We start from the raw sequence: 24,446 nt of genomic DNA, 5'->3' as shown, positions 1-24,446 counted from the left end.
TCATCTCTCTGAGCTCAAATCTTCTTCCTCCTTTTCACCAGCCCTCAAAGGAATCAAAGGCTACTCCCTGCCTACTTCACCATCACCCAAGCCACGCTCATTCCAATGATCCTGGGAACACAGCCACCCACATGGGAATGGAATGAAGACTAAAGATAGAAGGATGAGCCAGTATCTGTTATAGATGGATAACGTGGTGTAGTGGAAACAGCACTGGGTCAGGTAGCAATTGGAAACCAGAGGGTGGGTCCTGCCTGATATCTTTCCAGCTCTCTGACCTTGTAGAAAGCATTCCAATGATTTGGACCTCATTTCCTACACTAAAATGTGGCTAGAGTGGTCTTGGTTACTTAACCTCTATAGTTCCTTTCTGCTCCATGAATATGGGTCTGAAAACTTTTTCGATTCTGCTACTCCTAATGTTTATGGCAATTAAAATAAAGAACTGGGAAAATTTGTCAGCCTTTGGGCAAGCATAGGCTGCTTCCTCTTCAGAACATGTATAGTACTTAACTCACAGGAAAGGTGTGAGCATCAAGTGATAAAAAAATTGAAAGACACTTAGCATAATGGCAGCCACGTTGTCAATGGTCAGTATGTATTAGATATTATTATCACCCTACCTCACAGACATAGAAGACAAATGATAGTTTTGAGGTGTGATATCTGTCTTACTCTTTGCAAATAGAGTCTGTGCTGTTGGCTGTCCTGGATTTCAGGGCAAAAGTTAAGTCACATAAAAGAAGAAATGCCTTACCCTTTGAGGCCACAGAATATCCCACTCTTGGGTGAATCTCTGCCATTCAGTGGTGACAGCTTGTGTGGTAGAGGCCTTGGTGTTTGATTTGGCATATTATAGTTCTTAAAGCAAAGCCCAGAGCTCTATTTGTGAAAACCAGCGGTGGCAGAAATGGGACATCTATGCTCCCCTGCCAGCACCTGCAGTATCTCCTGAATGGAGCACAATCTGAGGGAGTTTTAAATTGAAACCCTGTGCCAGGCTTTGTGATGGGGGCTATAATCAAAGGAGTTTTGACAATTCCGTGAAGAAACATGAAGCATCTCAGATACAAACATTACCTTTTCAGTTGGGTTTATTTGTGAAAATGCAACACAACATAAGGAAATTTTTACTAAGCATCTCCTGCGTGCCAGGCACATGTAATTTCACTTGTCTCGCAATAGCTCCTCAGCCCAGTTTAACAAGTAGAGACTTGTCTAATGCCACACAGTAGGTAAGCTGGGAAAGCTTAGTCAAACAGGAATGTTGTTTTGCCACCTGTGATGTTGTCCCTCCCCGACCCCAGGGGTCAAACTCCCTTCCTGGTGTTAGGCTAGCTATACCAGATAAATTGAATAGGATATGGCATCCTACTTTTCTTGAATTATAGATCAAAATTTGATTAGGTTGCTGTTTAATCATTTAGTAAATCCCCATGTTTTCAGAGGATTGAAGCAGACTCCTGAGGGTGCTTAATGTTCAGCATTTTGAGAAAGCCTAGTTGTCTCACAGTTCCTATATTCTTTAAATATGCTTTCAAAGTGATCCAGAACCACAGATAACAGATTCGAATGAAAAAAAAGTAGCGTATTTTCCTTCATGTGTAGGTGGGTGCATATGTAAATGTGTATTCTGCTGGTCTCAATGTGTGTTAACACAGGAGTGTGTGAGTGAGTGATGTGCCAGAGAGAAACAATGACAGCAATTTAATTAATTCTACTGACATTGTTATGCCTTTAAATACAAGTAAGAATTGAGATTGGAGCAACCTAGAAATTTTCATGGCTGCTATTGGTGTTGCTTTTCTGTTCAGTGCAAATGGAACTGCCAATTAACAAAACCAGCCAAGCCCTGGCAACTGATGGCTTGTTGATGATCAAATCTCTGAGGAAGTTTGAGGAATGACCTCCTTGCCCAGAAAGGAAGGATTTCTCAGTCCCTATCCCTCGTGTACAGAGTAACAATGCATTTCAGCTCAAGGAAAAGGAAGAAGGTTGGTGTTGAGGGAGTTACCTATTTGGCTCCATATATCTCTGTCCTGTCACCACTGCTAATTAGCAGAAATGCTTTTCTGACAGCTACTCATAGAAGCAATTTTATCCACAAAAGTTCTGAAGAATGCAACCTTAAAAAACGTGGAAGGATAAGAAAACTGGGTCAACTTGCAGTGCTTTATTTTAGTTGTCTGCATATGTGAATGAAACTCTGGAAGCTAATTAATACTCTTAGAAAAAATGTTTAGTTTTCAAATAGTCTATTCTATTCTACGGCTCCAGGGAGATGATAGACTTGCATGTAGCCATTGACCATGCCACTAACTAGTTGGACTTGGGCAAGTCAAACAACCTCTTTGAGAAGTACTTCTTATTTTTTAAAGTTAGATTGCAGGGTTGAATAATTTCTAGAGCCCTTGTCAGTCTAAATTCTATAGATGTCTCTGTAGCACAACGGTTCATAAGAAGGGGAGGGGAGCACTTTGTCCCCCAGGGGACGTTGACAATGCCTGAAGATATTTTTAATTGTCATAACTAGAGAGAGGGGAGATGGACTGTGGGGCTGCTACTGGCATCTCATGGGTAGAGGCTAGGGATGCTGCTGGACATCCTACAATGCATAGAATGGGCTCCCACAACAAATAATTGTCTGGCCCAAAATGTCAATAGTGCTGTTGAGAAATTGCACGAGGAGTGTAAACAGTGAACTTAGATCCTTGATCCCATTATTGTTCTAAATTTCTTTGAAAAATTAAAAATGATTCAATTTCTTGATATTTACCACCCAATATTTTATATGATGGTTTCAGGGGCTAAAATTAGGTCCAAAGACAGGTGGTGGGTAGGGGCAGGGAGGCACTCCCTCATGATGGAAACATGGTGCTCAGGCCTAGGGAAGAGGCTGTGCAACAGTCCTAAATAGCTAAGGGTTGGATTAGACAAAAGTATTTTCAATAATCTCATATATAGGGCTGTTTGTTCATGATACAGAGATTGGATGAAAGGGGTAAAAGATAAAATAAAAACTAGTTCTCTAACCTGATGATAAAACAGGTACTTATACACTTGAGTTATTAATGCAAAAACTGATAATTTGGTATCCTTTACAGTCAAAGCATGTTTTCTATTGCTGCTGAAATAAATTACCATGGACTTAGTGGTATAAAACAACAAAACTTTATTATCTTAAAATTCCGTAGATTAGTAGTCCAACACAGGTCTCACTGGGCTAAAGTCAAAGTGCTAGCAGGGCTGTATTTCCTTCTGGGGGCTCTCGGGGAGAATCTATTTGAATGGCTTTTGCAGCTTCTGGGGGCTGACCATATCCTTTGGTTTGTGGTTTCTTCCTCAGTTTTCAAAATTGGTCTACCTAACCCTGACCTCAGCCAGGAAAGGGGCTTTCAAAGATTAATATTATTAAGTTGAATCCACTTGGATGATGCAGGATAATCTCTCCATCTCAGGGCCCTTAACCTTAATATATCTGCAGAGTACCTTTTGCCATGTATGGTAACAAGTTCACAGGTTCCAAGAACTGGGATGTGGACATCTTTGGGGGCCATTGTTCTGCCTACCACAGCAGGATTACATGTGTTGGATGTTATGCCACCATCTAAATCTCCCTGCAGAACGGAGGCACTCATTTCCCCAGTGTCAGGGAGTGTTTGCCGCTGACATCTCAGTTGAGTTGCTCCCTGGAATTGTCCTCAGCTAAAGAGAATTGCCACTCTCAAGCTCAAGCCCTGTTCCTAGAGGCAGCCCACAGCCAATGACAGGTTGATGCAGGGATATAAAATTATTGGTCCCTTGTCTCAAGACAGGACAGCTTGGAAGGGCCGTTCTAACTCTAGAGCTCGCCATTGAATTGGCTTGGGTCTCTGTTGTGATTGCATTGCTGTTCAGCTCCTCTCTCTGTCTAATCCTCCTTTCTTTGCCTCCTTTCTTTGCTTTCTTTGTTGATCCTGAGGACACTCTCCAATAAGTTTCCTGCAAGCAAAGCTTCATCTCAGACTCTGTTTCTAAACTGTTGATGCCAAGAATTATATGAGGAGGCAGTTTCTAAAATGGGCTTTTGGTGCTGGCAATGTAGACCCAACTACTGTTGGAAAGAGGAGCATAGATAGCTTCCTACATGCTGTGGTGACAGGATTGCTAAAATTTTCACCATGCTGAACTGCAATGAGACACTGGTAGAGGAGTCTTGGTGGAGGCAGTGTCTTAGATATTTGGGAAGTTTGAGGGGAGAGTAATTATTAAGACTGGAATTTCTGGGGGCAGCGTATACATTAAGAAATACAATAGTGAGTTGACTGGGGTGACTGGAGTGACTGATCACCAATTAAAGGCTAAGTTGAAGGCCAGAATGTCTCCTTTTAGCATATATAGAGTATACTGCAGCCAGAGTATAGAAAAAGCTGGAGATTATGCCCAGGACTTAATTATAAGAGTGGAACAGATCCAAAGGTTGAATTTTCAGCCTCAGCAAATCTATTCTGTAAGATAAGGGCCTTTATCAGACTTGGGATGAGGATATTTGAGTTGATGCACTTGAATCTCTTAAATCTTTAAATCCCTCTGAACAGTCTGGACCTGCAGGAGTGACCCATTAAAAGCTATTATTAAACCATTAAAGGCCCCTCTTACAGGCTAATGCTCTCCTGCTGCTTGAAGATAATGCAGAGGTCTCTGCCTTGCAAGACACATGCATCTCCTCAGAACCTACCATCCCCTCTCATCCTGGTCACCAAACCAATAACTAGGGTTAATTTACAACATAACTTGGCCAGGAAAGTTCTGGGCCAGCTAAGAGAAGATGAAGGAATTGCAATACTTACCTAATACATAGTTGTGTGATCTGGGCCACATGTGGAGCTGAGTATTCAGATGCTGGATCAAGGTAGGATATGAAATATTAGGTTGGCTGAGGGAAGCTTGTCTATATGGAAGCACCTTGTGATACAGAATTTAACAAATTTGCAAAGCACTTAGGAGATGGTATTAATGTGCTCCTGGGTTGGCATGCTGCTAGAAGCTTGGAGAAAGTGATAGCCATTCTAAATGAGCTGGAAATGCCAGAGCTGCTGAGGAAGACAGTAGCAGTAGTTGTCAAGAGGCTCAGAGAATTTGGCATGCTAGATTTGATATATTATGTAACCCACCAGTTAACCATGCTCCATGGGAAAACCCAGAAGACAGTCTGTTTACTAAAGTGGTAAAGAATTCACTGATGAGCGGGCTATCAGATTTGTTGGGAAGGTCAGTGGTAGGCCAGGGCCAATGGTAAAGGATGCTGTTACAGAATTGGACTCCTTACAAGGAAAAAGTATGATAAGGTCCTGAAATAATAAAAAGTAGGTGGCAGTGCTTAACTCAGAAGCAAGCTGGGCACTATTATCATAAGACATGGCAAAACTAGAGTGGCATCTAGGAGGCTATCCCACTAAGAACTATGGAGATGGTTATAAGAACGTGATATTCCTAGAGACAAGGTAAAGGAGCAGTCAATAAGAGTCTTGTTCAATCTGTACAATTAAAAGAAGTCAAGGTTGGGTGATCAGGAGATTGAAGACGGGTACTCCAATAAGAATTCATTATCTCTTGACCAGTTTTCAGACCTGAGACAGTTTTCTGGCCCAGAAGCCATTAACTGAAGGAGAGGCCAGTTCCCCAGAAAGAATGAACCTGCCACACCATAGAAATTATATGGTACTAATTCTCCTGGTACTTTCACAAATGGGCCTATGGCCATTTACTGGGATAACACTGGAGAAAAGAAGATACTCAAACATACCAAAGATCTGAGTTGACATAGATATCTGGGGACCTCAAGTGTCCTAAAAGGTCCCCTTTTAGGACAGCATGTGGGGCTATATAATAAATGGTGTCCTGGCCTAGTTTGGTTCACAAGGAGCCACCACTTGGTCATTTCTCTGGGCCTGAATATGTATTTGGGTGAACGTAATTTGGAGTTGGTAAAACTTTCACATTGGTTCCGTGGCCTGTGGGGTAAGAACGGTGGGGGAGGCCAAGTGGAAACCTCTGAAATACCCCACAAATGAAGATATTAAATAAAAACAAAAAACTAGTATTGTAATATTTACAGTAGGCAAACAATAAATAAGGAAAATGGAAAAAATTAGTGCTACCTTTAAAGTTCTAAAAGATGTGAGGGTGGTGGTCCCCATTAGATGACTAATTTGTCATTCTGGCCCCTATAAAGTGAGGCAGATCCTGGAGGATGGTGGCAGCTATGCCAAGTGTAGTACATTTGTGAAAATAAATTAACGCGGTCTCAGATAGATACATGGTATGTGGCCAATGGCAAATGTACTCCTTCCATTCCTATCAAGAAGGAAAATCAGAAAGAGTTCACATCCACTTTGGTAAAGTGGTATACACATTTACAATCTTACTCCAAGGCTATGTTAATTCTCCTGCTCTCTGTAATGGTGTAGTCCAGAGAGATTGGCCCACATGTTTAGGCAGGCAAAATTGCTCCTTATGACCTGTGTTCTGTCAGATCCATGAAATCACAAGGTTAGGTGGGCCCAGTAACAGTTTATCGTGAGAAGGAAGTGGCACATTTGGGATTAGGCATGAGCAAAACCGGAAGGTACTAGTCAGCTTCATGTACCAGACTCCTATGTCATCCATCACTGCCAAAATTGTGTTCTGTCTGTCATCACAAAGTGAATGTCTTACAATGACATCTGTCCCTCTCCCTCTACTTATAACCAGGTGGTGGGCTAAAGACCATAGTTTCCATGTATTGAACTTCATCTAGCTACCATTTTTGCCAGTTGTCCAACTTTTCAGCCACAAGATCAAAGCTGAGCCCTCAAGATGGCACTATCTTTTAAAGAGACTAACCAGTGACTTGGAGGCAGTGACCACTGTGTCAGTAGAGAATAAAATACATGTGTCCAGAAACCAATGGGTGCAGGTAAGAGCGGCCCTGCTTATCATCATTCCCAGTGACACACTTACAGAATTTTTACTTCCTATCTTTGCAACTATGCTCTGTGGATTTAAAGACCGTGTTCCAGAGAGGGAACACTTACCTCAGGGGACACTGACATGATTCCTTTAAATTTTAATTTCAACTTCTGCCTGATCACTTTGGGATCCTCATAGCAACAGACCAGCAGGCAAAAAAGGAGTGCCTATCTTGGCATAGGTAATTGTCCCTCATCGTCAGAAGGAGATTAGGTTGTTGTCACACAATAGGATGGGGAAGAATATGTTTGGTATGCAGTTGATCCACTGGATGTGTCTTTTGGTACTTCTCTCTTGTTTTTAATCTTGGTAGAAAATGGATAAGTGCAATAGCCACAGCCTGAGAGAGTTGATGCTCTGGGTCATCTCACCCTAAACGCCCCCTAAACCTGGAGAGGTGTTGGCTGAGGGTAAGGGAAATCTGGAATGGGTACTAGAGAAGGGGGGGATAATGAGTATCAATGGAAGCTCTGAAACCAACGGCAGAGGTGTTGTATGTAGTAAGTCCCAGTAATCTTCCTCATATAAATTTCTTTAGGGAAAGAGATCAACCAGAATCCTGGAAGATCTATTCTAAGAACTTATTATATGAAATGGAAATGGATCTAAGAAGTACAAGGGGGAACTGTAGTGGGTGCTGTGGTGTGCTGCCCAGATCTCTGCTATAGGACTGAGGCACTGCTTCTCCCAGAGGCTAGTAGTCTTAGTAACTGATGGCTCCCAGTTGAGTTGCTTTTTGGAATTTTCCTCAGCCAAAGAGGACACAAGGTCCTCATGCAAAGTCACACCCCTTCTGTGGGGAGCAGTCCACTTCCACTGACTGGTCAATGTACAGCTATGAAGTATCTTTCCAGCTCCAAAACACCTTTAGGATTTGTCTACGGTCATTGTTGCTAGTGCATTACAATTCAACTTCCTTCTTTGCTCAGTCCTACTTCCTTCACTTCCCAAAGTTAATGATCCACAGGATCATTAGTAAAATTATTAGTAAAATAAATTAGTAAAATTTGTGCATCTACATCACAGCCTCTGAGTCTATTTCCTGAGAACTCAATCTAAGACAATATATACATCTAATAAATACCAGATTTCTCAGGAGAATACTCAGCAGTTTTTGAGAAAAATGATAGACTACTGAGTGCTTTTGATGGGCACTCTGTTAAGAATTTTATGGGTAGTTTCTCATTTTGTTGTCAAAATATCCCTATGAGGTCCACTATGAGTATCCCCACTTTATGTATGAGAAAATGAAAGCTTAGAAAACTTAATTACTTTTCCAGTACCCTATTGCTAATGAAGGGAGACAAAGAAATGAAAGATCTTGAATTCAGGCCTAGCTGAAAACCATTCTGTCATATGATGGCTAGAACCCTCAAGCATTAGTGATGTAGAAATTCTAGAAATTTCAACCAACTCAGAACATAGCAGTAAGAAGTGAATTAACACCTAATTACCACTTAAGAATTTATGGCTAATTTCTGGAGACTCTTGGCTTGATGACAATGGATATCAATTACCCCAAATTTACAAAATCGTCTAATTTCTAAATGATTTCATGTGGCATGCTGTATACAGCTTTCCCATCAACTAGTTAAAATTCATTTTTAAGGAAAGCTGTGAAATAATGTCATTTTAAAGCTGAGGATGACATGGAGAACATTTGATTCAAGCTCTATCAATTGAGCTCCCACGGGGCAGGAACTATATCCCCCCAAATGAGCATAGTGTCAGGAACTTAGTTTTGTTAACTCAGTGTCGATTCCCTTTATGACATCCATAGATGTTGCTTAACTTCCCCAACGTTGGATGGTATGTTTGTGGCAATGCAAACCAAGCCTAGTTTTATAGTCATTACTTTTTAAAGATATTTCTTCTACATTAACTACCCCTTAGTTCACTGAGAAATCACCCCTACAATGTAAATATCCTTAAAAGATGAAGTGTCCGTTTACATTATTCATGTAGAAATAGGTCTATTTTCACCTTGGGTTAATGGAATTTCATGAGGCAAATAAGTGATTAGGGACTTTGGGATGAGTGCAAAAGGATCTTTCAGGTACCTCCAAAATACCACCTCACTGATACTTTCTTCGTCAGGCTTACTTCTAAGATTTATTGTGTGTTTTTGTGGTACTGATGGTGTTGAGGAAAGAGCCAGGGAAAAAAGGTGAAATATACCCACAGATCTTTTGCTGTGGGCAGCACAATAATGATCCCAGATGCTGACCCCATTGATCCTCTGACACATTCATGCCAAATCCACACTTCTGTCGGCTGCTCTCAGCCACTGAGTGAGTATGGCAAGATTTTTAAGCCAAGTTCATTCTGGCAATGTTGCAGAACTCTTCCGGCAAAGGTCTTTGGCTTTTGGACATTCCAATAGGCTACCTGAAGCTTCCTTGGAGTCATGCTGCCGTTGAAGGCTATTTCTGCCCAATCCTCCTCTTTCTCCTTTCACAGCTTCAGACATGCATTTTAGTCTGAAAGTTCTCCTATCTTAACCTGTTCCTTCCCTAATAAATCTCCTGTACTTTTGTTCCTGCCTTGACATCTGCTTCTCAGAAGTTCTAAACTAATGTAAGTTGTACTGAGGGTGGTCTGAGAAAGCAGGCGGTAAGATGAAAATTTGGGACTGGCTAACTCACTTCCTGGTGGGCAAAGAGAACACCATCCTGAGTGGTGGGTTGGGCATGGATGTCCCTGAAACAAGGTGGTAACCCAATTGCAAATGATTTCACTGGTGAGATGTTAGAAAATGTCCTGGTGGAGGGAAATGTCATTGCAGATAATATGCAAGAAGGATGCCTGCAGAGACAGTGGAGTTGGCTGATTACTGCTAAGTTCTATTGAAGGCCTGTAGAAGCATAATGAGAAATTGAGGCCTATGGGAAAATTACAGTGAAAATAAGAGATGACCTGATTGAGTAAGAAGGTAAGAAGCGTAGAAATAAAACCAAACACTGGTATATAAAAAACACCATCCACTTTGTGCCTAATAACAATAGGTTTTCATTTAACTAAATCTGTATGTGTGTGTACATTCAGCCAACTTTTAGACCTGAATTGAGGCTAACATATAGGAGGAAAGGAGGAATGGACATTAAATTTTTGAACCACACCAGTGTCTCCTAGAAAGGAAGGTTAAATCATCCAATGGATAATAGCATTTGTTTCTAATCTTAAAATTTACAGAAGGCATCACTGATGATATTCATTTCTATCTTAGATTTGCATAGTATTTTTCTTCTAAACAATCCGGGACCTATACAGACAACTTTAGAATCGTGATTCACTTTGCTTGAAAATTTCACTAGAAAAAATCCACTGATAATTAAAGTATGGTTATGTTAAAATGGGTGAGGTGAAAGTGGTGAGTTTGGTGTACAAAAAGCTGGATTAAGGGCACTTTATGATTTGTTTTTCCTCTAGTATCTGGATTCATTTTCCTTTGATTGAGTGATTTCTATCTTTTCCTCTCTCATTTTTTCTCTCTCATCCTTCGCCTAGATTGAGCAAAAGATATTTCCTCCCAAGCTGATTGCTCACATTAGTGAATTATTTTCTCAACTGCCTGAAAACAGTTTCTTCTTTGTTTAGGAAGCAACTCCCCTTTTTTTTGCATCTTCAGTTCTGAGATCACAGATACAAAACTTTTCTAAGCTGTGACTCACAGATTTTATTTTTAGTTAACATCTTTTGACATTTTTTTCATGTTCCACTAAATAATTAAAGAAATTCGGGTCTCCTTTGTCAAACAGAAATGTTTCACAAAATTCTTATTGCAAATAGCGCAGTTCTAAAAGTTACTATTTTGAGTGAGTTCCTATTATAATTAATGGAAGTTCAGGCTTCCGGTCAGTGGAAGAATGTTGGCAAGTATATTCTAGTTCAAACTATCTTTTTCATCAATGAAAAAGTTGAAGCCCAGTGCTATGGACTGAATGTTTGTGTCCCTCCAAAATTGGTATGTTGAGATTCTAATTCCGAATATGATGGTGTTTAGAGATGGGGTCTTTGGGAATAATTAGGTCATGAGAATGGAGTCCTCATGATGGGATTAGTGACCCATGTAAGAAAAGTCATGGGAGAGCTTCCCTCTTCTCTCTGTTCTCCACCATGTGAGAATACAATGAGAAGACAGGCATTCGCAAGCGGCCATCACTAGACATGGGAACTACCAGTGCCCTGGTCTCAGACTTCCTGCTTCCTGAACTGTGAGCAATAAATGCTGGTTGTTTAAGCCACCCTGTCTATGGCATTTGGCATGGCAGCCTAAACTGTCTAAGACACCCAGAGATGTTAAAATTTGTGGTCAACGTTATGCAGGAACAAAAGAGAAAATTCCACCATTTGGGGTCCTAATCTTACTCTTTTCAGTAGAATGGTGACTTCAATGGATTCCATAGTTTACCGCTGCTGAAAAGAGATAGTTTTAACTGTTCTTTTTTGATGGAATTGGGATAATATTGAGGACTAATTAAGGGAATAAGTAACAGATCACCCCCCACCACCCAAAGCACAGTTGCCTGGGGAGGGTTGGTTGGGAGATATGGACTGAGGACAGCAATGCTTCCCTTCAGTGCATTGTCTAACTTGCTGAATTTTCAAGAACTATGTAAAATATATATACTGTCATTATCGTTTTGAGAACAAAGATGAAAAGATATTAGAGGAAGCAATGTGGAAGCACAACCAGTAGACACATAAATAAGAAAAATACAGTCAAAGAGTGGTGTCATTTTCCTCCAACAGTGTACTATGTAAGCCTAATTTCTCTCCTGGCTTCACAATGCCCCTGAAACCTCTGCCCATTCCTGCACCTTTTAAAAACTTTTGAATTAAAGGTGTCCATTTTATACTTGGTTGTTAAGTTGTTATGTTTCTTAAGATCTTTAAACATACAATAAGGGTCAAACCTGGTCTGCAGCCCATTTTGTAAATAAAACTTTTTGGAACATAGTCACACACTATTTATTCAAGTATTATCTATGGTTTTGGGAGTTGAGTAGGTGTCATAGACATAGCATAGTCTGCAAATCCTAAAATATTACTGTTTGGCCTTTTACAGACAAAGATTGCTGAATCCTGATACAGAAAGTTCTCTCTACTCTCTTTGTACCCCACACTGACTTCTTGAAGAAACTAGATAGTTTTCCTACAAAATGCCCCACATTCTTAATTTGTCTGATTCTTTTTTGTGTGACATTGTTTAACTTGTTTCTCAATCTCCTCTGCTTCTTAATAAACTGGAAGTTGGGTTTAAAATCTTAACTAGATTAACTGAATATATGTTTTTTTAAATCTATAAATGTCCTTATTATCCCAAAAGCTTTTCCTTATTTAATCAGACATGGACTGCTTAAAAAAGGAATAAAAATAAAAATGGTAATGTTTATAGCATGCTTACCATTTGCCAAACATACTGTCAATGTCAGACAGATGGTGAGGATGCAAAGGGAGTCTATTATATGGGTGAAGGGAGACATCAGGTTTATTTAGTAGTAGAAATAAAAGGAGCTAAGAAATCCTGCAGAGAGTAGCCATTCAGTAAGACCATGAAGAAAAAAAATAAATTAAAAAAGGAAGGGACAATTGCAGAATGTTTATACTCTTCTCATTTCAAACAAAAATGCACCCCAAACACGGTAGGAATTTAACCAAGATGAGTTACAGTTTCAAGATCAAAAGTGGAAATTTATGACTCTTGGTTGCTCTGACAAAGAGATTCTGTACAAGCTATTGTCTGTCTAATTTCTACCTTCTTGAATACATTCATTATTTTCCGCTCTGTTCTTTGCTGTGGGAGGCTGACTTCTATGGACTGAATTACCCAGCTCCATTTCATTCAGGCTTCTGATTAAGTTAGGCCAAAGGAAGTTATCCACAAGAAATCTATGGGTACCTGCAGATAAGGAGTAACAGGCGGCAGGGTATTTACTTATTATAATTCCATGAGTATAAGCTAGAGGTTTTCATCAGCCAGGTGCTTGGTAGATTTTGTCAAAAGATGGGGTGATATTTACAAATATGAGCAGGGCTAAAAAGAACTAAGAAACGACTCCTGGACCAGCAGCGACGTGAAGCAGTCCCAGTCCTGACTGGGTGAGGTTTGGCGTGAGAAGTAAAGGTGTGGGAGAAGGGAGTACTGTATAGGGGAAGGTAGAGGGGAGGTATAGGCTTCCAGAATGATGTTGAAATGCATGATTTTGTGATGTTCAGAGGTAGTCTAAGAAGTTTTCTGCCATAAGAGATCTTAGACATTATCTAGCACCATAGGCCAACTCCATGAAGAAATTTCTCCCTCAATATTGAATTTAACCCATCGGTTTTGATTATCAGGTTCTTCTTTCTCTGATAAATAGCTATCTTGGATAACCCGTTCTCTTTAGGTTTATCGTTCCTTCTTCTCTCTAGGGAAACTAAGAAAATAATACAATGCAACCTGTTCTGCCAAGCTCCCTTCCCTGCCCTGAGGCAAAAGCAACAGAGTCCAGCTTTCAAGTGAAAATTGTCCTATCAGTGAGTGACTGTTTGGAGTCTACAGAAACACTTCAAGGATTTCTGACAAATCAAAAAAAAAAAATAAAAAAAGAATGTCTGATTACCTTGAGCCAAGAGCAGAGGAGAAGTTTGCACTGGAAACAAATCCAATAGAAATACTGGTCAACAATTAGTCTGCTAATCATGACTCTTTTCATTTTATTTAATAATTACCAATTAAGTAATTCCATGTGCAAAGCTGGCACTTGGCCCTGGGAAAGAGATGACAGCAAGCAAACGTTTATATGGCACCAAGTTCCCACTCACAAGGGAATTTTAAATGGACCATTGATTTTCTTAAATAAGCAAATCACTGGAGGTAGGACGGGGGACACTATTTTAAAAGAGTAAAGTAGCTTTTCCTTTGGGTAAAATCCCAAATTTTCTTTTGGCATATACCTCTGTCAACATTGTACTCTTCCTAGATGATTGAATATTTGGTGATGGTTAGGAGCAGTAGGTATAATAAATTGACACTCTTCTCTTTCAAGAAAACGAAGACAAAGAAACATCTCAGCTGTACTAGTTTTCTATGGCAGCGGTAGCAAATTATCACAGACTCAGTGGCTTAACACAACACGAGTTTGTTATCTCACAATTATATAGGTTAGGAGTCCAAAATGGGTCTTCACTGGGCTGAAGTTAGGTGTTGGTAGAGCTTTATTCCTTTCTGGAGGTTCTAAGGGAGAAGCCATTTCCGTGCCTTTTCCAGCTTCTAGAAGACGTCTGTGTTCCTTGACTTGTGGTCTTCTTCCTCTATATCCAGAGCCAGTCACAGCTGGTCCAGACTTTGTCACACGATGTCCATCACTTAGACCCCTGCTTCCGTCTTCATATCTCCTCCTCTGATTCTGACTCCTTTTCTGCATCTCTTCTTTTGAAGACCCCTGTGAGTACATTGGACATACTGGAATAATCCAGGATAATCTCCCTGCTTTGAGGTCAGCTGATTAGCCATCTTAATTCCATTTACAACCTTAACTACCCTTTGCCATGTAACGTGACATATTCGCAAGTTCTGGGGTTTAGGATGTGGACATCTTTGGGGAGGGACATTATTCTGCCCATGACATTAACCAACAACTAGCAATCCTTTGTGAGCGTTTGATGTATCTATCTCTGTGCTACACACTACGAAGGATACAAGAGATGGATAAGACATGATGCCTGTTCTCAAGTAATATAGATACTAATTAATTGCAGAACAATACTAACACATATAAGACAATGAATGGATGCTGTGAGATGTGGTGGTAACAAATAGGCAGCCAGTGCATCAAATTTAGGTTATACATGTATTTGGTGGGGATATGCACCTTCCAATCCACCTCAGTCCTCAGTTCTCCCTATCATCTGATATCTGAACCATCTCACTTATCTATATTACCAGGCATACCTAAGAAAGCATCTGAGATTTCCATCATGATTAACATATCACATATATTCCACGTATAAGCAAAGTTTTTTTTTTTTAAAAAACAGAAGTAATCATAAAACAACCAAAAACCAGATCTTTTTATTCCAAACTATTGATCTAACTCCCTGTCCACTTTGTGCTCTTTAATCTTTGGAAATGTTTCAGCAATGTAAATACAAGAATTAGGATTTGTGTAACAATCAGTTGTGAAGTTATTTAAAAAATTTTTTAATAGCATTTCATTTAACCAATGTGCTAAAATGTAATAGTTTCACTATATAATCCAAATACAATTATTGAGATAGTTTACAATTTTCTTTGTGTATGTGAGAATATTTAAGTTCTACTCTCAGCAAATTTCATTCATACAATACAGTGTTATCAACTATAGTCACTACATTATACTTTAGATCCTCAGACCTTATTCATCTTAGAACTGAAAGTTTGTACCTTTTTCCAACCTCTCCCTATTTCCCCCACCCCCCAGACCCTAGCAACCAGTGAAGTTATTTATTTACTTATTTTCATTTATTTATTTATTTTTTCGAGGATGATTGGCCCTGAGCTAACATCTGTGCTCATCTTTCTCTATTTTACAGGTGGAACACCTGTCTCAGCATGGATTGATAAGCAGTGTGTAGGTCTGTGCCCAAGATCTGAATTGGTGAACCCGGGCCGCCGAAGAGGAGCTCATGAACTTAATCGCTGTGCCATCAGGCCAGCCCCTGAAGTTACTTTTTGATGCACCATCAATGGTTTATCTTTTACCTATACTCTTCCTAAATAAAAAATAATTAACTATTTACTCCAAGTTAATTTCTAAGAAATGGATCGAAAACCAAGTCTGGACCTTGATGATTCCAGAATTATCTGGAAAAATAACCTTCTCTCTTTTATTAGCAGTTTACTTTTCCAATAGAAATGCTAAGACCTGGAAACATTTTCTAAGTATCAGTTACTCGAAGGACAGACAGATGGCTCAGTTCCTAAGGAGAGTGGAATAGACAATGCTCATGGATAATGAAATGGTACATTCCCTGTGCTTCAATAAAAATCTTTCAAACAAGCTCTTGAAGTTGTCTCCTGTGCTAAAGGATTAAGCTATTAACCTTAACAGTGCCAATGTGTTCTCACTTTCAAATCCTAGTTAATTAGTATCCAAGGTAATATTTAAGAAAAGCTTCATACAGAGGAACGTGTAAAAGCTTTAGCTGCTCATAAACATGATGGTCTTTTGAGACACAATGAAGGAAAAAGATGCAAGGCAGAATATAAACTGTTATCTATAGAAATGGTAAAGTAATTTGAGCCAGGAGGCTAGATTGCCAGAAGGGTTAGTAACTTACCATAGTGTAGAACTGTCCAAAACAACTTTCTACAATGACAGAAATGTTCTATATCTATGCTGTCCAATATGACAGCCACTCACCACAGGTGGCTATGAGGACTGGAAATGTGGCTAGGCAACTGAAGAACTAAATTTTTAATTTTATTTCATTTTAATTTACGTTTAAGTTAAATAGTAGCCATATGTGGCAAGGGGCTACTGGACAGTGCAGTTATAATGACTTAATTTCCTTACTTAGCCTCACTCATCACACTGATCCTCAAACCTCCCTTCTCCAAACAACAACAAAACAAAACAACAGCAGTAACAGCCTTCCAGCCCACACAATAAACATTCATGATTGCCCAGAAGAGGAAGAAAGAGCCTGCGCCAGTGTCAGGAAGCCCTACAGATCCTGGATAAGACCCAGCAGTGTTGGGGGGTTGATAGTTAATTATCAGGGGGAGCAGCAAGAAAGGGCCCACATCTGGAACTTGTTTCAGAAGGTTAGTACTTTAGGTGCCGTGGTTCTGATGGAGAGAGCAGAGATAGAATTAGCATAGCTGGATTTGTGAACATTTCAGTGTGAAAAGACAGAGTCACTTACACAGATTGGAATAAAAACTTTAGGGCTCCTTACCTGTTTTGTTGACTTTTACATTCCCAACACTAAAGCATTTCTTCTTATGGAGTGGGATCCAATTTGTGGGGTTCTTAAGTTGTGGGGAGTGGTGGTGCGTGTGTCCCATTCAAGTTGAGTGGAGCTTCTATTATAGTAAGTACTTCTGACATGTGGTCTGACAAAAATTTTTGCTTTCTGATTTATAGTTTGTTTCCATAAAATCTTCCCAAGGTGTATAAATAAAAGCAAATTTAGCTGTAGGATTAATTTATTTGAACATATTGAAATGAATACAATTGCATGAAACCCTGGTTGTCCCAGAGAACACTGGCTGAATGATCTCCATATTAATAGCTCTTTCCCACCCCCTCAAAAGCTTTTGTCTAAAAATGGTTGCTTGAAAGCATATTGGCTGTGTTGACAAATATTGTGCCTAAGGAAAAGCAAGCTCTCAGTGCTGCTGTTCACTTTAAAGATTGTTTTGGCACGGCCAAAATGAAATGGAGAGATGAAGCTATGTCTTAATAAATATATTTTAAAAAATATCTTCCTTCCTTAAGAAATAATTTTTTTTCTTAAAATTTCCCGATTGTTAGTGTTAGATTGATTAATTTCAATCTAACACCATTCTCCCCTATTGTTTGCTGGGGAGAACAGTGAGCGGATGTATTATTAGCTTTGTATTCTGAGGCTGTGACTAATTTGTCAGGACATTTTCTTTATTGCACAATCTCTCAGAGGTGTTTATAGATGTCTTTGATATCTATTCATGACTCCTAGTACACATGTATCTGAGTCATCGCATCACCCACATCAAGTTGGCTTATTATACATAAAGATGCACAGAACCAGCTGTAAAAAGAAGGACAAAGATCATATTCTAAATATTCAGAGGCCAATTATCTTCATAGTATCTTGGTGACACTATATGGGTTAGGTAATGGATCAAGTTATTTTCCAACAAGTCTGCTTACTGTGTATCTAACAACTGCCCACATGCCTAAAGCAGTTTGTGCCTTGACAAACAAGGAGCACGTTTGGCTATCCCTCTTCTCTCCATCCTTTCCAATCCCTTCCCTCCTGCAACCTTCAAGAGTAATTAATTACTACCATGTAGAAAGACACTGTGCTCTGCACTGTCCAAGGTCCTGAGATAAAGCATACTTTAATTTTTGCTTGCAAGTAGTCTGCAGTTTGTCAGAGTTCTAGGTGCATAGATACTGTTCTATAAATGCTGGTCACCAGAACTTGCAAATTACCAGAGAGCTAATCAGTGAGAAGTCCTTATTGAGACTAATAGATGTCTGAATAAATATCATCTATGTCCTCTGACTTTAGAGAGCTTGTAGTTTAGGTAGGGAGAAAAGAAATAGCACACGTTAAATGACTACTGAACAATTAAATCTGAACTATGTGATGGTGATTATTTTGAATACGCATAGGCATTTAAAAACAGTGACACTTATAAAAGGAGTAGTTGAAAAACATACCACGTAGAAGTAGGGATGCAGAATAAGAAGAAGAGTCTCTGTTCATATTTGGCTTACGTTATATATGCAGTGTCTTTGGACTAGGATTAGGAAATAAACTAAACTGATCAGGTCCACAATCATTGATGAACTTCATGATCATTTCCTTATTAGCATTAGAAGTTAAAATTACTGAGGTCTTAAGAATGATTTGTATAGGTTTAAGATAGCTATTGTTCATCTTGAATATTTCCACTGAGGGTGGGCAATTGCGCTGAGCAAGGTATAGTTGTGATGTAGCTCTCAGAGAAATTCTGGAGCCTAAGGCCAAGAAATACTGAAATAAGAAATAAAGAATCTGATAGCTGCAGAATGGTTGGCTCTAGGGAAGCTGTGCAGGATATCTTTGGTTTGTCCCTCCACATCCATTCTAAGTCTTGCCCTGTGCCTAGGAGGTTGACCTGGGAGGTAGAATCAGAGATGCTTTGGCCTTCTGCTTTACAACTGGGTTTGTTAGATGGGGGATGCTGGCAAGACACCAGAGGAAGAGAGAAGAATGAAATCAGAGTATTGATCTCTCTGGCTTTCTCCTTGGTGGTCATGATAGATTGGCTACTTTTTTCAATTGAAAGGCACAGGAGACTCCTGTTGGATGGTTCTCTTTTTAGAATTCTCTCTAGGTTGTATTAACTGACCCATTCCCTTTTCCCTTCAAGTCTAGATCTTGTAACCATTTACTAGTCCTGAGGTACTGAACACACTCTTGTTGCTTTTCCTGATCCTTGCAAATAGTGCCTTTATTACCCTCTTCTCAAGTACCCAGCTTCAATGTGCTGCCAATTTCCAGTTTAACACAGATTCTAGAATGGCAGATGTATTCAAGTAGTTACCTCTACCCAAAAGAGCAGCCCATTTGACTATTTCTTCTGAGCCATATTGAAGTACTAACTTGGGTGGCATGTGTGAGTTTAAGCCTGGAGTAAAGCTTGTTGATGCAGAAGGCAGTTGGCAGGAGTCAATTAACCAATAACTTGCTTGAAAATATATTCACTTCAGATGATTTGTTCATTCAACCTCTCAAGAGAGTTATAGCATCCCAAGGAGACTGAGCCACACAGTTGTAGATGGCCAGCCACTCTCTTCAACATTCTCTGTAGCTATACCAGTATCACTTCCTACTTGGACTTGCAAAAAGCATTGAATTCTATGCACTGCTCAATTAGCTAAAGCTCTAACACCTCAATTTGCATGTGAAAATGCTGTTTGCATGAGAAAATACAGAGTTTTGTTCACACAAATGATTTGCTTAGACAAAATTGTATCTAAAATTTTTGGTTTTCAAAAACTTATTACTTAAAGCTGATGGTCTTAGAGAAGTTATTACAGACAGGAAAACAATCTAATGACAGTCTTTCTTTTCCCACATGCATTCTTTCCCAGGCCTTCAAATCCTATCTGCTTACTGTCAATGCTTTCTACCTGAATCCACCCAGGAGATTCAAGGGCGGGAGGCAGAGAAGGAGAAGCAGGTTGACATCACACTTCACTTCTCATTGACAACTAAGCTCTCCTCACACAGTCTTGCATCCAACAATGATGTGCAAATCAAGATCTCATATGGATTTGCAAGTCCCAAGTGGAACTCACAGCAAATGCATTTAAAAAACAAAACTGTCTTTTGACATGTGAGCTGATTAAGTGTGATATGCCCTTCCCTTTGAGGATAAGCTTGGAGAACTCTGAAGTAAGATCCGCAGAATGGCTGCTCAGATGCCAGTCACTCATTTTGAGGTGGTGTTTGAAAATCCCAGAGGGAAACTCAGGGCTTTACTCTGGAGCTTAGTGAAGTTATGGCATTGAACAACCGTGGGCTGTCCCTAGCTTGCACAATTTTATTCCATCCATAAAGTGATATTTCCTATTCAAGTGAAGGAATGTCTCATGCTGCAACTGGTAACTTGTTTTGAAAGCTTTAAATTCCTTTTAGTCAATCAAACAACTCTTATCAAGTAAATATTCATTTCCTAGTGTGGGTTTGGTACCATCCTGGCTGCCAAAGAAATACAAGAAGTCACGATCCTTGAACTTGAGGACCTTTTATAATCTTCTTGAAGTTAAAAGAAACATATAAGAAATGAAATAAGTAATGAAGACTGCAATATTCATTCATTTCATTTTTTTCAATATTTATTGAGCATCTACTAAATGTTAGCCACTGTAGTAGAGATAAAATGACAGGTCCTTGATTTGATTCTGAAGTGCTTACAATCTAGTTGGTGAATGACGTGGGCACAGGTTGTATTTGTTATAGAATTTAGAGAAGGGATAGGGCATAGCAGGTTGGAATAGTTGAGAAATGGCATAGAATTTGAGTTGGATCTTAAAAGATGGGTAGATTTTGGTGAGCTCAGCTGTAATCTAGGAGGAGAATACAGCCCTAGAAGCTGGAATACACATGATCCAATGGGTTTAAAAGGGAGACACTGGCTTCTTTCTTTAGGACTGGAGAGTTTATTTGGAGAGTGGTGGGGAATGTGTCCTTACATCTTTGATTCTTGCCCTAGTAAGTTTAAAGACAGTGACCATGTTGGTGAAGCATGTTGTTCTGCCAGCAACCGCGTTGCCTTCTACTCTTTTCTCTTTAATTGCCAGACCTCTATCTGTACAATAGCCTGCCTTTGCTTCTGCAGATAAGTGCTCTGCAGGCTCTCGTTTGATACGTGAGAAGGTTTCAGCAGTGTCCTTAGGAAAGCCGAGTCATCAATCACGCTTGACAAACTCAGGGATGCAGGAGGAGGAGGAGAAGTTTCCTTTTCATTTAGGCAGGCACAAAGGTCAGAGGCAGCTCTGCTTTCAATAGGGTTTCAGTTCCAGTAGTTCAGTGTACACCTTTTTCTTTTTCTTCTTGTCAGACTTGCAGCGTTTTCTGCCCTTTTCAACTTCTTTCTTATATGAAATGTATTTTACAAGTCTCTGTCAAGTTCCCTATGAAATATCCTTGATGCACAAAGTCCAGAGGGCTTTTAAAAAGTTCCTCATGTTGTACTATTCAGAGAACACTGATCAATCCTGTCTTGTCTTTAAGTCCCTCCTTTGGGCTCTGCTGTGAGGACAGTGCTGGGAGGCCCAAAATGCTGTGGGAGGGGAGCAAGAAGGATGACAAATAGAAGAAAAGTACTTCTGGGCCAACCAGTCACTAGCTTGCAGTGTGGGGAAGGTAGGAGGGAGTGGATTGGGAGTGCAGAGAAGTCTTGGACTGTGTTGATAGAATGCGAGCCGTCAAAGTTGAAGGAGAGGGCAGATCTAGTGAGTAATTCAGACTGGACCTCAATCTAACACGGATGATCAGCACAAGTTAGAGAATTAGACCCTGACTACCGGCAAATGAGGGGTGTAGCATATCTCAGCAATGGCGAATTAGGGTCAGGCATGGTCAGAAGTTAGATCAACAGACAAAACCAGGAAGGCATCATACCAGAAAGAAGGAGAGGGGAGGCACAAGGTCCAGATGAAGAGACCGAAGCCAGCTGCCTCCTGAGACCCATAGCAGAAAGGAAGATGTGCTGTCCTCTGGGAACAGGATTTAATGCAGGGGACAAAGTCAAAAGCCTACAGGGCCAAACCAGTAACTGAAGAGTGAGGAAAGTGAGGTGTGGGAAAGCAAAAGGGAATGACTGTGGCAGCTGGAAGCCATACATCCTCTCTCTGAAGGGAGCTCCTGATCCTTAGTTCCAGCAAATAGTCAGTTGCCCAGAAGAAAACAAGCCCAGCATTGCCAGTTCTTCTGATATTTTTGAAAAGAAAAAGTAAAAAATTGGATTTTCAAATCTATCTTTTTTTTTAATGTTGGAAATATACAATTGGTAGTTTTTGAAAAACACCATAAGGCCAGGATTGTACAGGTTAAACCAAACACATCTGTGTGCTGCCAGTGTGTAGCTTCTGTAAGTGGAAAGAATATGAGCCTTCTACTCGGACAGCATTCTCATCTCATCTGCCTACTGCCTGACTAACTCTTTGAACCTGTGTTATTTGTTCTTTTTAAGTCCCAGTTTCCTCATGAGCAAGAGGGAGATAGTGATAGTTTTCTCACAGAGCATGGTCATGCTTAATGGTAATATACAACAATTGGCTTACCTCCTTTATTGTTTTAAGAAAGGACCTTAATATCTGCATCAGACTAGGTGCAGGCTACGGAGGCTGGAATCCACACCATCTTAACCAGCCAGGGCTGAGCAGGTAACTGGAAGTGCTACGAGGCTGCAGAAAGCAGCCGTCTTTAGCAGGCAGGACTTGAGTGGAACATTTGATTCTGTAGCTAATGGAAGAACAAAGAGAAAAAAGGAAAAACAAGAACAGATAACTTGTAAGGAATAGTGCTTCTTAGAGTAGAAGCACATGACCATGATGGTTTGGGTTTCAATGAGAAAATCCAAGTAGAGAAGGAGGAATTAGCTCTCCCTCCCATGCCAAGCAGATCCTGGGTCTCATGCCTTTAGCAACATTGCCCAGCACACAGTTCTAGAGGGTTGTCTACCCAGGAGAGAGCCAGGAGAGAGAGAGAGAAAGCCCTTGCCCTTTTGACTCCAGGTCTGTGTTTCTTTTCCAGCCATGCAGAGGAATATTGTTTGGTCATTGCTCAGATAAAATAATTATATCTTCCAGGTAATAATAATTATAGTTCAAAATTTTTAGGTGCATGCTATATGTCAGACATTGTGCTATTACCTAATATCTGTTAGATACTCAACTCTGAAAGTAAAGGATATTGGAATAATCTTTTTTTTTTTTATTGAAGAAGATTGTCCCTGAGCTAACATCTGTGGCAACCTCCCTCTATTCTGTGTGTGGGATGCCACCACAGCATGGCTCGACAAGCAGTGTGTAAGTCAGTGCCCAAGATCTGAACTCATGAACTCTGGGCCACCAAAGCAGACCACACAAATTTAACCACTATGCCACCAGGCTCACCCCCTGAAATAATTTTAACTGTTAAAAAACTGAGGTTTCGAGTAGTTCAATATCATGCCCTGGTTCACACAAATCTCATTGGTAGAATTGAGATTTGAATCTGAGTCTTTTTGAGGCTTTATACAATATATCACTGCCTCCCATCAATGGGGGGAGTTTAAGAGGGGTGCTACCAGGCCCTCTTTTTCTTAAGCCCTTGGAGAACATGTATTATGTAAGTTCAGAGGGAAGACAAGAGGAGAGACTACGTTTGATTTCAATGAGGATTGAATAAAGCATAAAATTGTCTGAAGCCTGATGAAACCTAGGGAATTAGCATTTAGAGAGCATTCAGATCATTCAGAACAGTGTCTTCCAGGGCTGCCTTCAGCCATGTTTTTGTTCAGTCCCCAGCTACCCGCACCCCCATGTAAGCAGGGCAGACTGTTGTTATGCGTGCTTGTCCTATACTTCGCAGTTCATTTTTCTTTTGAAGAGAAGGGAGCTCGGTGCCAAAGTAATACTCTGCAGAGGTCACATCGCTTGTAGGTTCATTTGCAGAAGAAATTGGTAGGCCAATTTGGAATGCCAAAAGTATTTTCCGTGATATTGTAGGAAGTATAATGATAGAACAATATTTTTAAATGGTAATAAGAACAGCAAACACAATTAGAAAAAAGGAGCAATTTAGTTTGACACATCTACTAATTCTGCTTGTCTCAGGGAAAGGCATCTAGGGACCAAGGAGAGGCTGATGTGATGAAGAATTTGTAGAGGTGGAAGGAGGGGGAGTCTCAGAGGGAAGGTTAGTCAACCAAGTAATCAATTAAATAACAGTTATTTTCAAAGCACCTGGCAGAAACTAGGAACCATGTCCTTTTCTCTAGGGGACACGGAAAGACACGGGACAGAATCCCCAACAATGAGGTCCATAGGGATTTACTTCATAGGTGGGACCAAGGCCCAGACAAAAAAAAAAAACAGTAAATAACCGCATAACACAAAGGTACAAGTGATATCAACAGGTAGTATAGAATTAGTTTCCAAATCCGCATTGCCGCTCATGTCTTCAACATCAGCAACAACTATTTGTTGGGCTGGCTATGGACATGGCACAAATAACTTATTGTG

At 40.1% G+C, this 24,446-nt stretch overlaps 1 long non-coding RNA gene across 1 annotated transcript in view; it reads left to right on the top strand.

Moving 5' to 3' along the window:
* Positions 1 to 16,013, top strand: part of LOC111770913 (uncharacterized) — a 33,141-nt gene extending 17,128 nt beyond the window's left edge. Inside the window, exon 2 of the long non-coding RNA XR_011433296.1 lies at positions 15,547 to 16,013. This is a non-coding gene — a long non-coding RNA (uncharacterized lncRNA). The remainder of the gene's footprint in view (positions 1 to 15,546) is intronic.
* The last annotated feature ends 8,433 nt before the right edge of the window (positions 16,014 to 24,446 follow it).

This window comes from Equus caballus, chromosome 27, assembly GCF_041296265.1.
Source record: "Equus caballus isolate H_3958 breed thoroughbred chromosome 27, TB-T2T, whole genome shotgun sequence".
Lineage (NCBI taxonomy): Eukaryota > Metazoa > Chordata > Mammalia > Perissodactyla > Equidae > Equus > Equus caballus.
This window is presented reverse-complemented; position numbering and strand designations above follow the sequence as displayed.